General features: G+C 49.1%; 1 protein-coding gene across 1 annotated transcript in view; it reads left to right on the forward strand.

The window, feature by feature from the left end:
* Nucleotides 1-14,728, forward strand: part of LOC121836519 (2-succinylbenzoate--CoA ligase-like) — a 154,685-nt gene that overhangs the window by 13,392 nt on the left and 126,565 nt on the right. The gene's annotated exons all lie outside the window — the stretch shown is intronic.

Genomic DNA, 14,728 nt, shown 5'->3' on the forward strand with positions numbered 1-14,728 from the left:
TGCGGTGACGTCAGGGTGCGGAGCTCTCGTTAAAAGAATAGTGGGTAGACGCAGAGGCTAGCGCCCTTCGTCTCTACCCATTCTCTCCCTCCTATGAAAGCCAGAGAGGTCGTCGAATGCTCCTCGCGCAGAGGGAGCGGTGGCGTCAGGGTCAGTCTTTGCGACACCGAACACCGGCGTTGTCTACTAGTTTTAGGAATTGCTTTTAAACGTTTTCTACCGCTTTCGTAAATCCACCGGTTCTATACGAATGAGGATTTAAGGACGGTCCAAACCAACCCGGAAAACGGCGAAAACGGCTCCCGGAAACTCCGGGGGAGGGAGGGAGGGAGGGAGGGAGGGAGGAAGGAAGGAAGGAAGGAAGGAAGGAAGGAAGGAAGGAAGGAAGGAAGGAAGAAAGGAAGGAAGGAAGGAAGGAAGGAAGGAAGGAAGGAAGGGGGAGGGGGGGGTGCAGAGGAGGTACGTCAACGGCCGCGTGAAGGTGACGTTTTGGGGGTCCGCTTTGGGGGGTGAAAATATTAATATATTGAACTTTTCCCGGACCCGGAAAGTGCCGGACAGACCCGGAGAGCGCCGGACAGGAGCCCTTCGGCCAAGCAGGTGAAGGCGGTTCACCCTGCATGGGGGTGGGGGGGGGGGGGGGGGGGGGGGGGGGGGGGAGGGGGGGGTGCGCTATTCGCTTTTGGTTGACCCAATAAAAAGGACAAAGGGAGGCTAAGAAGCAGTTGCTTTTGTTGCATTTTCCTCCTTGAAGCCACTCAGTAATCTCACAAAGGGTGCGTTTTCTCCCTTTCCCACCCGTCATGTGCGTTTTTCCCTTTCCCTCTTAACCTTTCCGCCTCTGGCGTCTCGGTGGGAGAGTAATCGTGGAGAATATATTTGCGATTTGACGGTTTCATATGGTGATTAAAAACGACTTGCGATTCCTGTGAGGCCGAAGGGGCGGACAGGCACTCACGAGACACTGACCGATAATCCAAAGCACTTTTGGCATCCACGTTTGGACGAACAGACCTAGAGCGGCTTCAGGGCGGTCGATGTGAATGCGGGCTCTTAATGAGGTCGTTGCCACAGTTTTATGACGAGAACAGTTTACACACCGTCATTACGCCGCTCGAGCTTACCGAGACATCGAGATGCTTGCGACGGAGACCAGAGGGTAGAGCACTGCACGGGCTCGGGCCGGCCCGAAAGCCCGGGCCCGGCCCGGCCCGCGGGCCGGGCTCGGGCCGGGTAGCACGTATTTTTTAGGGCCCGGGCCGGGCTCGGGCTTGAAAAAAAATATTTTCGGGCCGCGTCGGCCTGTGCCGGCCCGGGCCGTGCCTGGTCAGTCGTGTGCCGTAAAGTTTAAATTGTTAACAATAATAGAGGAGTATCTACACGGCAAGAAAGACTACTCGTGCTCAGGAGTGTCTGAGAATTGTGACTTTTCGAGAGCGCGCGAGAAAGAATTCCCGAAACTGTCCATTCTATTCAAGCACATCCTGTGCATCCCTGCTGCAAGTGCTAGCAGCGAAGGGAACTTTAGCGCGCCGGGCTACATAGTGCAAGCAAGACGGACCTGCCTGAAGGAAGAGTCCATGAACAATTTATTGTTTCTCCACAAAAATATGTAGGAAGGAAATTTCTCTTAAACGAATTGAATAGAACAACGAAAAGTACAATATCTCTTCAATAAATTCATAAATAAAAAATTCCCCACTTGTGTCTCAAGGATTGTCGATATGCCATGAGTTCAAAGACTGTCGCAAATGATGTGCATATTTCACCCATACTCTCGACAATACATATTCTAAGTCGACATATCTATGGTATAAAAAACTCGGTCCCAGTTTTCCGGCTCGGGCCGGGCTCGGGCTCATATTTGAAAATGTTATCAGGCTCGGGCCGGGCCCGGGCCGTGTCTCTACCGGGCCGCGTCGGGCCGGGCCTAGAAATAAAATATTCTGTCGGGCTCGGGCCGGGCCCGGGCCGTGTCTCTACCGGGCCGGGTCGGGCCGGGCCTAGAAATTCCGGCCCGTGCAGTGCTCTACCAGAGGGGGTCTCCGTCGCCAACCAGAAGTTAGAGGTGGGGTAAGGACGATTTTTTGGAGGAGGAGGGAAAAGAATGCATTCCCTTGCGGCGCTCCCTCTCCTCTATTCCACTCGCTGACTGTATTACACTAAAAAAAGATAATTTGCGTTTGTACATAGAGGTGTGTGACACCCGGATGAACACAGATGTTCGCCACTGGGCTCGACATGCCTGAAGTGTCAACGAGCCAAGATTCATCGGCGCATAACGACTTCGATCTCATCTTTTAATCCTCCAGAGGCAAGATTCGGACACTTCCACATCGACCATCGTCGGTCCTCTTCCTCCGTCAGGAGGACATCGATACTTATTAACCTGCATTGATCGATTTACACGTTGGCCTGAAGTCTGCCCCATCGAAGACGTAACTGCGGAGACGGTCGCGAAAGCGTTCTTCTCCACCTGGATAAGTCGCTTTGGTGTGCTGACAAAAATTACAACGGACAGAGGCCGACAGTTCCAGTGCCGATTATTCGCGAAACTTTCACAACTGCTCGGCGTTAACCATATCTCGACGACAGCATACCATCCTGCTTCCAATGGCCTCGTCGAAAGATTCCACCGGCAACTGAAAACGGCACTAAAAGCTTCAGATAATACGGCGTGGACAGAAACCCTTCCTATGATCCTTCTAGGACTCCGCACAACACTAAAGGAGGACACCAACTGCAGCGTCGCAGAGCTGGTTTACGGATCTTCACTCCGACTACCAGGCGATTTTTTTGTGGCATCACCAGACACCGAGTTACCGGATCCCCTTGACTACGTTGCACGGCTTAAAACCGTGATACGATCTCTTCAACCGGTACCCTTTCGCAAGCCACACCAAGCCACATCGCAAGTGTTCGTGAGCCCCTATCTGGAAACGGCAACCCACGTAATTGTGCGCAACGACGCAGTGCGACGACCACTACAACCTACATACACAGGACCCTTCAAGGTAATTGCGCGAGCACCCAAATATTACAAACTTGACAACAATAGAAAAGAAGGTACCGTATCCCTCGATCGACTGAAACCTGCTCACATGGCCAATACCTCTGAAGCAGAATCAGATAACTTGACATGTTCGCATACTGTCACATGAACTGAGATAGACAACTCAAGTATAACACGTCCAAAAACCAGTGCAGCTACAGCACCGGCTCGAAAATCACCTGTCAACAGGGTCCACCTTGACGCTAACCCGCCTCCGCAGCGTCGTTCCACGCAACGGCTAAACTGTCCCGTGGCTAGGGGGGAGCTCCTGTGGCAGTATTCAGTATTCAGTATTCAGTTGCACCAAAACCCTTTCGCATCAGGGCGGTCGCTCCGAAAGGAACGTCGCAGGCGCGTTAAAAAGAAAAAAATGTTGTTGATATGACGTTAAGAAAGAAAAATAACAGAAAAAGAGAAACCACCAAAAATTTGTGTCCACCACTTGGCCCGTAACTCCAGACGGTCTGACTTGGCTTGGCTCCCATGTGACCCGTTCGTCCGCTACACGGCGACACTACAGCGCCACAGCGGCAACACTGGTCACAGACTCTCACAAGTCGCAACAGCCGCCGCGGTCTCCGTGGAGTCACGACATCGGACAACTGATGCGCAGACCTCAATGAAAGTTTTTGAGGTGGGCGGGCTCTGTGTCGTCCTGGCTCGCTGGGGCCCGGAGGGCTCTGGCTTCGGACTCCTCAGCAGCGCGGCAACACTTTTCCCACCTTGCTAGGTGACGCTTCGTCGCTTCCACCAGCTCTGCCTCGCGTTGTTGAAGCAGCGGCTGTGGTGGTCCTGTGTTCTGCCGCTGTTCGTGTTCTGGGTGTTTCACCAGGCCCAGGACTTCGTCGATGGCCCTTCCTGCCGTTTCGCTTGGTTGTAGACGCGGGCACTGGCCGAAGATGTGATTGATGTCCTCGTCCCCGAGGCCACATAGTCTGCACGTCGCGTCATCCCCGAAGAGCTCTTGTCTTCTTTTCCGCGTGAGCAGTGCGCCGGTCCGGGCCTGGAAAAGAAGGGCGCTCGCTCTGTCTCCCGGATAGTGGTGGTAGGGAGCTGGTGCACTCTTGTGTTCCCGATATCGGGCGAGCGACCGCTTCTTCTTCATTGCCTCTTGCCACAGACATGTTCCCCTCGCAGTGATCTCCGTTCGTGTTGTCCTTGTCCACTGTTTCTCGCCAGTGGCCGCATGTCGCTCTGTGCCTGCACTAAATTTGCTGTCTATGGCCGTTATTCTCCTAATCCACCCTGTTCTAATTCCCCGGTACCTGGACAAATGTCCAACAGACGACAGCACTCAACACCCAACGCCGGCCGGCACCCGCGCACCTTGGCGCGAAGAAAAAGAGGATCCGAGAGAAGCACGCGCAACCAGCTCCCGGGTGAAACACAGCTTGTCGTTCCAAGTAAGACTATGGTTCAGACAACCAAACTAGCCGCGGATAAAAGACAGTTATTGTAGCTCAGTCGTCAATTTCCTTGCGTACGCAAGGAAATTGCGGGTCGTGAGTGCGCATGCGCAGAACGCAATAAAATGGCTAGCGTATTGCGTAAGCACGCAACGCTGGGGATTTTGCATTGCTGGCTAGCGGGCCTTGCGGGACGCTCTCGAGAGATCTCGGACCCAACGAGAGCACCAGTTTCAAGATGGCGGTGGCCTCGACTGGCGCAGCAAGGGCGACGTGGTGTTTTCGAAGTTCTGTGTTACGTGAAATTGCGTAGTGTTCAGCTCGGTGATTCTTTCTGGGACCTACCGCGGTCGAAGCAGATCGCCGTGCAGCTGAAGAAGTGCACAGTGAAAATGTTCGCCGCTCGGAATGTGCGTCGACGCTGCGATCGCCGAAGTTCTCGCTATGCACTGGACATCAGGGTCATGAATTTCATTCCGCGATAGCATTGATAAAAGGTGCCGTTTCCACGGGACGAGTGAAGGAGGCTCCGTGATCGAATTTGGCTACGCACTCGTACTCGTAGCCTCTGTACCTTGCAGAAAAGCGCGCTTGACGAGGCAGCTGTGGCTTGGTTTAAGGCCACGGTCACACAGAATGTGGCAGTTTAGCTACTTTTTGGCAGGTCATTTCTCATCTCCTTTTAAATACTGTTTTGTGGGATTGGTACGTGTCATTCGAAAGGCAATGCAATCCTCTTTCATTTGATATTATGTATGTGTTGGTTTTTACTGTTCATCCGCATTTGTAGCGTTGCGAATATGATGGCGCGGACCCTCACTTGCTCCGCTAGTTCATGTTTTATGAACGATTCATTCAAGATAACACGGTTCCAATATAGCAGTTTTGTTAAGATGATCTCGGAGCAGAATGTAACGATGCACTTTCTTGGTATTTGCACTACTTTGTTTTTTTCATCCCTCCAAATATTGCCCTAAAACGGACATTTTTCAGCACAAATATGTTTTTAGTGACACGCGCTAGGGCAATGAAATTAGCTACAGATGTAGTGCTTATAATTGGTAATATACAGAAAGAAAATTTAATGTTGTGTAAACTTTTTTTGTTTAGATATTGTATATCAAACATAGCACATTTTTGTGCTTCGAGTCATGGTACTTCAAATGCCGCTGAGGAAATAATTAAACTATGATAAAATCTTTTATAACATTTAGAGCTACAATGTTTGCCCAAGAGGTGGACGATGGCTTTTTTCATTTTCAAAGTCATAACGCTCCAGGAGCGTTTCAAACATCCCTGTTTTGACGCATTACGGATTACCTGGTGTTGCGTTTTTTTTTTTTCTTACTTCACTTTTGTAACCCCCAATCCTGCTTGGGCCGCAATTGGCCTGCAGTATTCCTAAATAAATAAAATAAATAAATAAAAATAAATATCTTTTTTAGACATGAAACAGATTTATTGGCATCTAATAATATTTATTGTTTGGAATAGATATACATAGCGATGTATTAAATTTTCACAATGATCTTGCTTTGGTTTCTTAATAGGTGTAAAGTTTAGCTAATTTTAAAAACTATTAAAAACTGTTTGGGTGTTTTGTTACGCTATCTGGCGGATGGCAGACAAACTGGTGATTTCTAATGTTCACAAAAATTTCCGAGGGCGGCGTTGGCGTCTGTATCATCATCAATCTTTGTATTTTTTTTACCCTCACATTTAAAAAAAATATATTGGAAGATTTACTATCGATAACTCAATGGTTTAGGTACTGGGTCAGGCTAATAAATCTAGGGCAAATAATTACACAAGCGTAGCGTGATATAATGTTTTCATTATTCGATATGATTGAAATCAATAAACAATGAAGACGAAGAGGAAAGTAATACACCCGAGTTCACTTTATGCATAGAGTCACTAAATGAGCTTTAAATTATCGGCACTCCGTTCCCCAAGATTGTTTTGGACGCCGCCCTTTTGGGTCTTGCTCATAGCAAACGCAACTGCCGATCATCATGATCCAAAAGTACGACTTCCTCAGCATTAGATGCGGTGCTAGGAAGCTGCTGCAATATTGCAATGCTCTGTCGCGGGTTGTTTAAACATTTGTGAGGGACGGAAAAGCGTTTCCTGTGATTTTAGATAAAGCTTCATATAACTGGCAACCATAATTTTAAGCCACAATATAGCCAAGTGTCGTTACTCTGAACCGTAGCTAATTTAGTGGCATAAGCGGGAACAATGAAGAAGAGGCAGGTGTCAAAAGGTAGCGGCTTGTGGAATCCACGGGGCTTACGTCATAGCCCCTCCAGGTATTACAAGCCTCTTGAACAAGAGCATGAATAGTGTCATTAAATAAGCTACGCTTCCGAGTAGCGACACTTGGCCTTATTGCGGCTTTAAATCATGGTTGCCAGTTATTTGAAGCTTTATCTGAAATCACAAGAAACGCTTTTCCGTCCTCCACTTTAAACAGTTTGCGACAAAGCAAAGCAACATTACATGAGCTTTCTAACACCAAATCTAATGCTGAGGATGTCGCACTTTTGAATCATGATGATCGGCAGTTGCGCCTGCTCTGCACAAGCACCAAAATGGCGGCGTTCACAACACTGTCGGGGAAGAGAGTGCCGATACTCTAAGCGCAGCTCATTTATTGGCTCTAGTTCCCGCGAAACTCCTTTTCCCTGACTGACACTGAAAGTAAATATGAATAATACACCATTATTATAGCTTATTTAGTTATAACCAAATACACATAATGAGAGGAGGAAGCGGGCGGGTAGGAGAAACGCGGCTTTTATGTGCGACCGTTCTAACCGTCTCAAAAGAGAGAACGCACGAGCTTGCGCTGGTTTAAAAAAAAAAAAAAAAAAGGCATCCAAAGAAAAGAGGCGGCACGCTGTGTTCTTTGTTATTATGCTTCTAATTGGAAATTGTTGTGTGTATGTTTATACAGCCGGAAGTTAGTCTGCCTTAGTGGGCGTCTGGTGTCTCAGCTGTATATGAGCAATTTAGCCAGTGCGGTACAACCGGAAACCTGGGGTCTTTAACGTGCACCACGCAGTAGTGATACACGACCGCACGCCGGTACGATGCTCTTCCAGATCGAAACGGGCAGGGGCGGGGTGAGTTCTGCAGCGCTAGCTTTCGCTCCAAGTGCTCCGAGCTGGGGTGCTATTCTGGTCACAAACGGTCACGTTCGTGTTTCTCAAAAACTCCTCCCCCCTACGAACCGCGCGCTCCTATTGGCCACAGCCCGCGTGATAATTCCACGCGGTTCCCATGGGAACGTTCGCGAAACACGAAAGCAACTGTTTGCCGTAACTGTCACTCTTCGAGCTCGGACCGTGACGACAAAGTGACGTATGACCACGTCCGACCTACGTAGCACATAGCGGAAGTCGCGTAGCTAGATTAACTGCGGTATTACCAACGAGGTAGAGGGGCTTAGAGTGATAAACCGGAAGTTCGGAAGTGGCACCCCCCCGGTTGCCGCCATATTTTACGCAAATGTGACCACTCGTCACATGACCTCCCAAGAGCCTTGACGTCACAGGTAAGATGGCAGCGCCCAAAGCTGGCGGATGCGAGTTTGTCCGGTGCGCGGTAGCCGTGATCTGCAGCTGCTTTCCGACGACTTCGGGCTTCTTCGTGCTCGCTGACGCAGGTATAATGTGAAAATATGAAGGAATGATACTTTATACCGTTTTTGCGCAAGATCGCTCTGGATCATCTGGATATTAACGCCTGTGAGACAGCATCAGCTCTGCATCGCCGTACAGGTGCTCGGATTCCGGGATGTGTCCGAGGATCGATAGAACTTTGAGTGCTTTTAACATGAAATTTTCGCATTCTCTTAGCTTTGTTTGAACGTTGAAATATCTGATAATCTACGCGAAATGTATACGTCGCGTTAGGGCCTAAGGGAAGATGTTTCAGCCCTCCGTCACCGAACAACCATAGCAACTTTTAGCGACGAAGCTCCTGCGATTTTAACCTTTTGTGCTAATCAACAATTCTACATTCGATCGCTTTTCTTCCTTTTTTTTTTGTGTGTGTGTGAGTGCGAAGTGCACCCTTATTTCCAGCTACGAGGATGGCGTTTTATTGAGTATGGGGAAGAATAAATCGTTGCAGGCACCTGCTTCAAAGCTATTCGACTTGCTATAAGAACAACTGTTTTGGTGCATGCATTGATTAACTGCGCATTTTTTCTGTTTTGTAGGATTTATTGCAGCTATACTCTTTTCCATCAAGAGTGCATTGTATTAGTCGGTCAATTATTTAATTGTTCTAATTACCTGGATAAGATGATTCATATTTTTGTTCATCCCTTGCCTGGAGAGCAGTCTTGTTGAAAAATGTTGACTACCATTCCTTTCGGTCTCTTCAATAGACTCTTTTTAAAAGTGTGGGCTGTCTTTACTTCGCATCACCATAACTTGGAAAAGGCCAACCGCCACAGCCCCCTCGAGCCAATCAGAGAGACGGAGCGAAGGTGTGTGACAAATCTGTGCAGACGAGCACTCTGGTGATATGTTGTCATGTGCCTCTGTCCAATGTGTGTATTGACTCACCGAGACTGTAGCCTTTGCCGTCTGCCAAATTCTGATAAAACAAATTACAGTAGCTACTACTGTAATTACCCCAGGCTTTCATACTTTGGGCATTTGTTCGACAAGAATCTTATGTCCGCCATCCCTGTGAATTCGGCTCAGTACCTATTGGACTCGAATGCTGCATTAGCGTTCGACCTGAACTGGGGCCCATTCGTTTGCTTTACGCCGAAAAAAATGGTGACAGTTGTGTTGCTTGATAAGGTTCTGCAAAGGGTCTATTGTGTCATACATATAGGAAGTGTCATGCTATATAACAATGCATCAACACACACTATTAAACGATATGCTCAGAGTTGTGTTTGTTTTTCCAATTAGCAAGTTACAGCAGTGTGCTTTAATGCTATTATCATATGTGTAGTTTTATGTATCCTCTCTGCAATGCCTACGAAGGCCCCTGGAAGGAATAAATTAATAAATAACATTTTCACATCACTGCAGTTGGTTTTCGGATGCACCGCATGTTCAGGAAAGGTTGAACGAGTGCAGCCCCTTGCAAGAAGTCTGCCAGTCTGGTATGACCCCTTAATTAATATTGAAGGGTCAGAGATGCGAGTGTCCTCGTAAGGTCCAGAGCGTGCAGTGGACACAATTCTCGGTGTGCAGACTCTCAAGGCATGAAGGCAAGCGGAAATATGTTTATCTGGTTAGTGTATCAAAAATGTTTATTTCCACTTGATTACATAATTATTGATTCTTAGTAAATGGTTCCATAACGAGTTCTTTCTGCGACAGTCTCGTGTCAGGCGTTCAGTCGTAGTACCTGTGGACATTGTTGTCGGATGACGCTCCTGGCACGTCGGTGTTCAGTTTGGTCGAGTGGCAACTTTGACCGACTGATGCTGTCTTGTAATCATACGTCATGTGCGGCCACTGACGTCTGATGCAGTGAAACTGCAGGGCTGGCTTCTAATCCGAAAATTTTCCTGGTAGTTTTCGGCATCAATGTAGCAAGCTCGGGCATGTATTGCTTATGTGGCTGTGCCTTTTGCTGTACCGTTGACTTGATAGCTGGCAACAATTTTTGTTTGCTATCCAAGTCTGGTGATGCTTGCAGTTCACTTTTGAGAGCAACCAACCATTCTATTCCTTCAAGTCACTCAGGGGCATTTTCCCTCAAAGTTGGAAATTGTGTGCTTCATTGCATGGACACAGATGAATGGTGTCGGCAAATTATTAGGTATTGTCCTTGGACGACAACTAACACCAAATCAACTGTCACTGCATCGCCGCTCACCTGCTTTGTCGTGCTTACCTCTTGTTGAGGTGATGAACATGAGGAGCTACGGGGTAATCAGGGATTCAGAATCTTCGATTCAGCACCTTCGGCATCAGGGACAAAGGTCGCCGAAGGTAATCCTTAATCTCCCGTGGTCGCTCCTCGAGACGTAATCGAGGGTCATTTGGCACGAACCCTCGCAGACCAATTCATTGGTACGCGCTGCTTTGGTAGACATGGTCGGCTTCATGCAGTGGTAGCAAAGTGGTTTTCGGTCGCACATTCGCATCACCTACGTTTTCCTCGGTGTACTTTGTTGAGCACAGACCTACACACGATGTCGGGAATGCTTCGGCGTTAGAGTGTCTCATTGAATTGGCATTGAATACTAAGGGGCAGCCGGTGGCGGTCGTCGTGCCATTGTGGCGTAAGTTGCCCTCGGTTTGTCAGATGCCGCTTCGCTCGCAGAAGTCTCGGTTGAAATACCTGTCAAACTTGTTCCGAAACAATCTCGGCAATCAAAATAAAAGCCGGGCAACTGATGGCAGGAAGTAGCTTCCTGATCTCCTCCCAGACAACGTCAAGGATGATGTCGTGGATGTCTGGGAGGCTGGCGTCGAAGTAGTAGCTGGACAACTCGAGTGTCGAGACACCGGGAAGTTGTTCATAGTGGCAGGCTCGGGCATGCAGTGCACATTCCATGTTGGAAGCCTCGGTGATATGAACACTTCGAATGTTGTTGGGGGGTTGCGGACAAGGCTGCCGAAGGTGTTGTCCTTCACGTGAGGGGCATGGGATTCTTAGGTTCTTGTCTTCTGTAGCATCAAGGTCGGCGTGGGCGCTCGATCAAGCGCAAAACATCCTCCACGAGTGCGGTGGCGCTCTCGTTGGGGCAGTGTCCTGGACAGAATCAAGAATGCGGCTCTCTCTCGTTGATGTTGGCTGACGAATGCGCGCTTCAGCTCGATCTTGCAAACTTCCCATGACGTTAAGGAGGATCTATGGTTCTAAAACCAGCGCCGGCAGTTTCTTCCACGAGAAGTAAGGTTCTGCAGGAGCTGGTTGTCTGTCCACCCAATGTGGCGGGCGACACTGTCATATTGTTCAATCCAGTCCTTGACGTCTTCATACAGCTTGCGTGAAAAAGCGTCGGAGTGTGATTTGCGACGGGCATGCAAACAATGGTGGGAGGGGACACGGTTTGCTGCTACAGGTTTGTCATTGTTGGCTTAGTAAGCTTCGGATTTTCAGACAGGAGACCGTATTCCGGTGGTTTTTCCTGGTAGCAGCAACTGGCTCGGATTTCAGGTGCTTCGTGGTGTATTTCCGAGGTTACTCCTTGTGGTACTCGGTCGTCTTGCGGTTGTTCTGCCAGGCTCGGGTCAGGACTTTGCTTACGGCTCGACGGGGGTATAAGACGCAAAATAGTCCGCCAGCCGTGTCCCATTATCGGGTAACTCGGCTGAAGAGCCGCCGGGTTCACACAGAGTGAAGGGCTATGGGTAAAGTGCCCAGCACCTCCACCAGAACACACGATTACAGCTGAGCATGACCTGCAGTGTCCCAGAATAGTGAATATTGATAGAAGATAGGACTGGAACAAGGATCCGTGACAGTATAACAAAACTCGCAGAAGAGAATCTATCCTGACCACTGAAGAAGCTGCATTGCTTTAGTGGCATTCTGTCCGAATAAATCCTCTCCTTCGGGGTTTGGCGACTGCCGTGGATGAACTGAACTGAAATGGATGTGGGACCACTTTTCTGGTAATGAGCCACTGCAGACTGTTGCCACAAAGCGGCGTGAGCTGGGTACGTAACACGCTCGATGAAATGTCCGGACAGATTGCAATTCGCGTAACGAGCTGTGAATGAAACGTTTGTGTGGACGAAACGTGCGACAGACCAGCGGGACCAATACCAACTGTAACACCTGTGCTCCGTGAAAGTGCACGTCTACGCCGGAACAATTTTTGGAAGCAGCACAGCATCACCTAAAGCATGGCACAGGAACTACCAGCTTAAAGGCAGCTCTTCGGTGCGCCGCACACCTGTGCTCCGTGAAAGTGCACTTCTACGCCGGAACAATTTGTAAGCAGCACAGCATCATTCAGCACGGCACGGGAACTACCAGCTTCAAGGCAGCCTTCCGGTGCGCCGCACAACCGAAGTGAGCCCTCGGTCATTTGATCGAAGCTGCACCGCGATTGCACACCGCCAAGCACGACTCACGCAATTTCCGTCGCTAAACTGTGTATCCAAATATATTGCACACGCTTCACTGCAAACCTCGAAGATTCCGATGGTCAACGAGAGCACAGAAACGTCGCCTTAAATTTTATCCTAGCGGTATCCGATTCAATCCGAGGTCCGAGCAACGTAGGTCAGATTGTCTCTTCCGTGGCAATATCCCGGTCGGTCACCAGCGAAATGCACACCGTTCCTCCGTATTTTCACGTTATACCTACGTCAAACACCACGCTGAACTCCGAACTTGCTTTCGACCGGCCTCATATGACGGCTTCCGCGTCTGAAATCAACTCGCCGAGACGAACGACAACCAACAAAGCATCCCACAAGCTCCGGCCCAGCTGGGGCCAGCCGCTGCATGGGCGCTGCCATCTTTCCTGTGACGTCAAGTATTTGGTTTGGTCATGTGACGTGTGGTCAAATTTGCGTACAATGGCAGCCGCCTTATGGGGGTCACTTTCGAGTGCAGACCGGAACCCCGGTTTATCGCTCTAAGCCCCTCTACCTCGTTGGGTATTACTCGACACACCCTACTCTCTGTTTCACTATGAGTGCGAGCTAGTGCGGGTGTAGGAGCTACAAGAACGAGCTCCGGGCTTTCAACGTCCCTGTCGAGCAGGCGCGCTTGCGCAGTGCAAACCAACGTTCGTGCAAGCATCGTTTGGGGTGATGTGCTCGTGCTTTTAATTTCTGTTTCTATTGCACGAAGGGGAACAAGCTTTGGGCAGGATTCTAGTGCGTAGAAAATGGCGGCGATGCTTGTTCCGCAACGATGGCTCGACTAACGCGTACAATGACGGGTTTTCCGCGAGCACCCGGTAGCCTTCGCGATGCACGACGACTGTTTCTGACGACAATACCGCTTGTCAAAAAGCACCGTGTGATCGCAAAATGACCAGCTGCGCGACGAGAGACGGCGACGATGAGAGGTGATGATCGTCGAGCAGCAGCAGACTAATTGAATCGCACTGAGATTTTTCGCAGCGGGGAAATACAAGAGCGCGGTTGCCACCGATGATCACATAGCTAATGCCCAGTGGATGGTGATCAGAGCCGTGACGGCCGTCGCGAGTGTCGCTGTCAACCGGCTGGGAAGAGACGACTGGGTCGACGAATCCCAGAACCGAGGCAGCTGAGGCATATCCGAAAGAAGGCTTTTGTCACCACCACGACAAGCACTCGACGTCGTGGGGTGCGTTGACGGAACCTAGAATCTAACAGAACCTTCGTCACCATCATCATCGGTCTGAAGGAGATCGTCACCGTTCTGAAGGACGCCAACACTTTTCCGCAAACACCACTCTGTCATGGTGGTAAGTTTACGTTAAAATTTCAGGGTTTCTACCACTTCGAAGTTAGTGCACGCTTAGTACCTATGTCTTCAGTTGATAATTTGTTGCGGTTTGTAGCTACTGTCAATCACGCAATAAAATCTGGATCGGTTGCTGATGGCATTTTATTGTATCAACTAGATATTTTACCTTTTCACGCCAAGCTTCTGGAATTGCATGTCAGTCATCGGACAGTCCTAAGAAACACTTCTCGATGCCCTGCAATGAACTACGAACAGTGTGTCCTAAAATGAATCGTTAATTGTTTAGACAGCAGGAGTTTAGTCTGACGGAGCATGGTAACATTGTTACCCACTGTAGGCGAGAAATTTAGCCAGTGCAATCTTGTGGATGGTCGTCATCTCCATGACCAAGAAAAATAATAAAGATACAATTGTCCTCCATTCAACACCCGTGTGTTTAATGTAAAGGTTATCATAGAAATTAAAAAGATTATCGTTTCAAAAGTGACAGTAACTCGTTGAAATATAGAGTAGTGTGAGCTGGATTTTTTTTTTAAATTTGCATGTAATGCAGAGCAAATACGCACTGTTGAAGCAGAATAGATGTGTGAAGGAAAAACGAGCATATGTACTAAAGAAAGAACCGCTACGTAATGTGAAAAGTGTCAGCAACTATCTTGCCATTGTGGTACGAGTTCAGTGGCTCTGTACATGCTTATGGCAGCCTGTGAATGTAGGATGCTCCCCTTATGGTATCATCCAGTGGCAAAGCCAGGGGGGGGGGGGGGGGGGCTACCTTCGCGCCCCCCCCTCCCCAAATCCGGCGGGCCCCTAGAATATACACACAAATTTCGACACCACCCCCCCCCCCCCCCGCTCCCCAAGTCAT

This window comes from Ixodes scapularis, unplaced genomic scaffold (genome assembly GCF_016920785.2).
Source record: "Ixodes scapularis isolate PalLabHiFi unplaced genomic scaffold, ASM1692078v2 PGA_scaffold2__306_contigs__length_199485367, whole genome shotgun sequence".
In the NCBI taxonomy this organism is placed as follows: Eukaryota; Metazoa; Arthropoda; class Arachnida; order Ixodida; family Ixodidae; genus Ixodes; species Ixodes scapularis.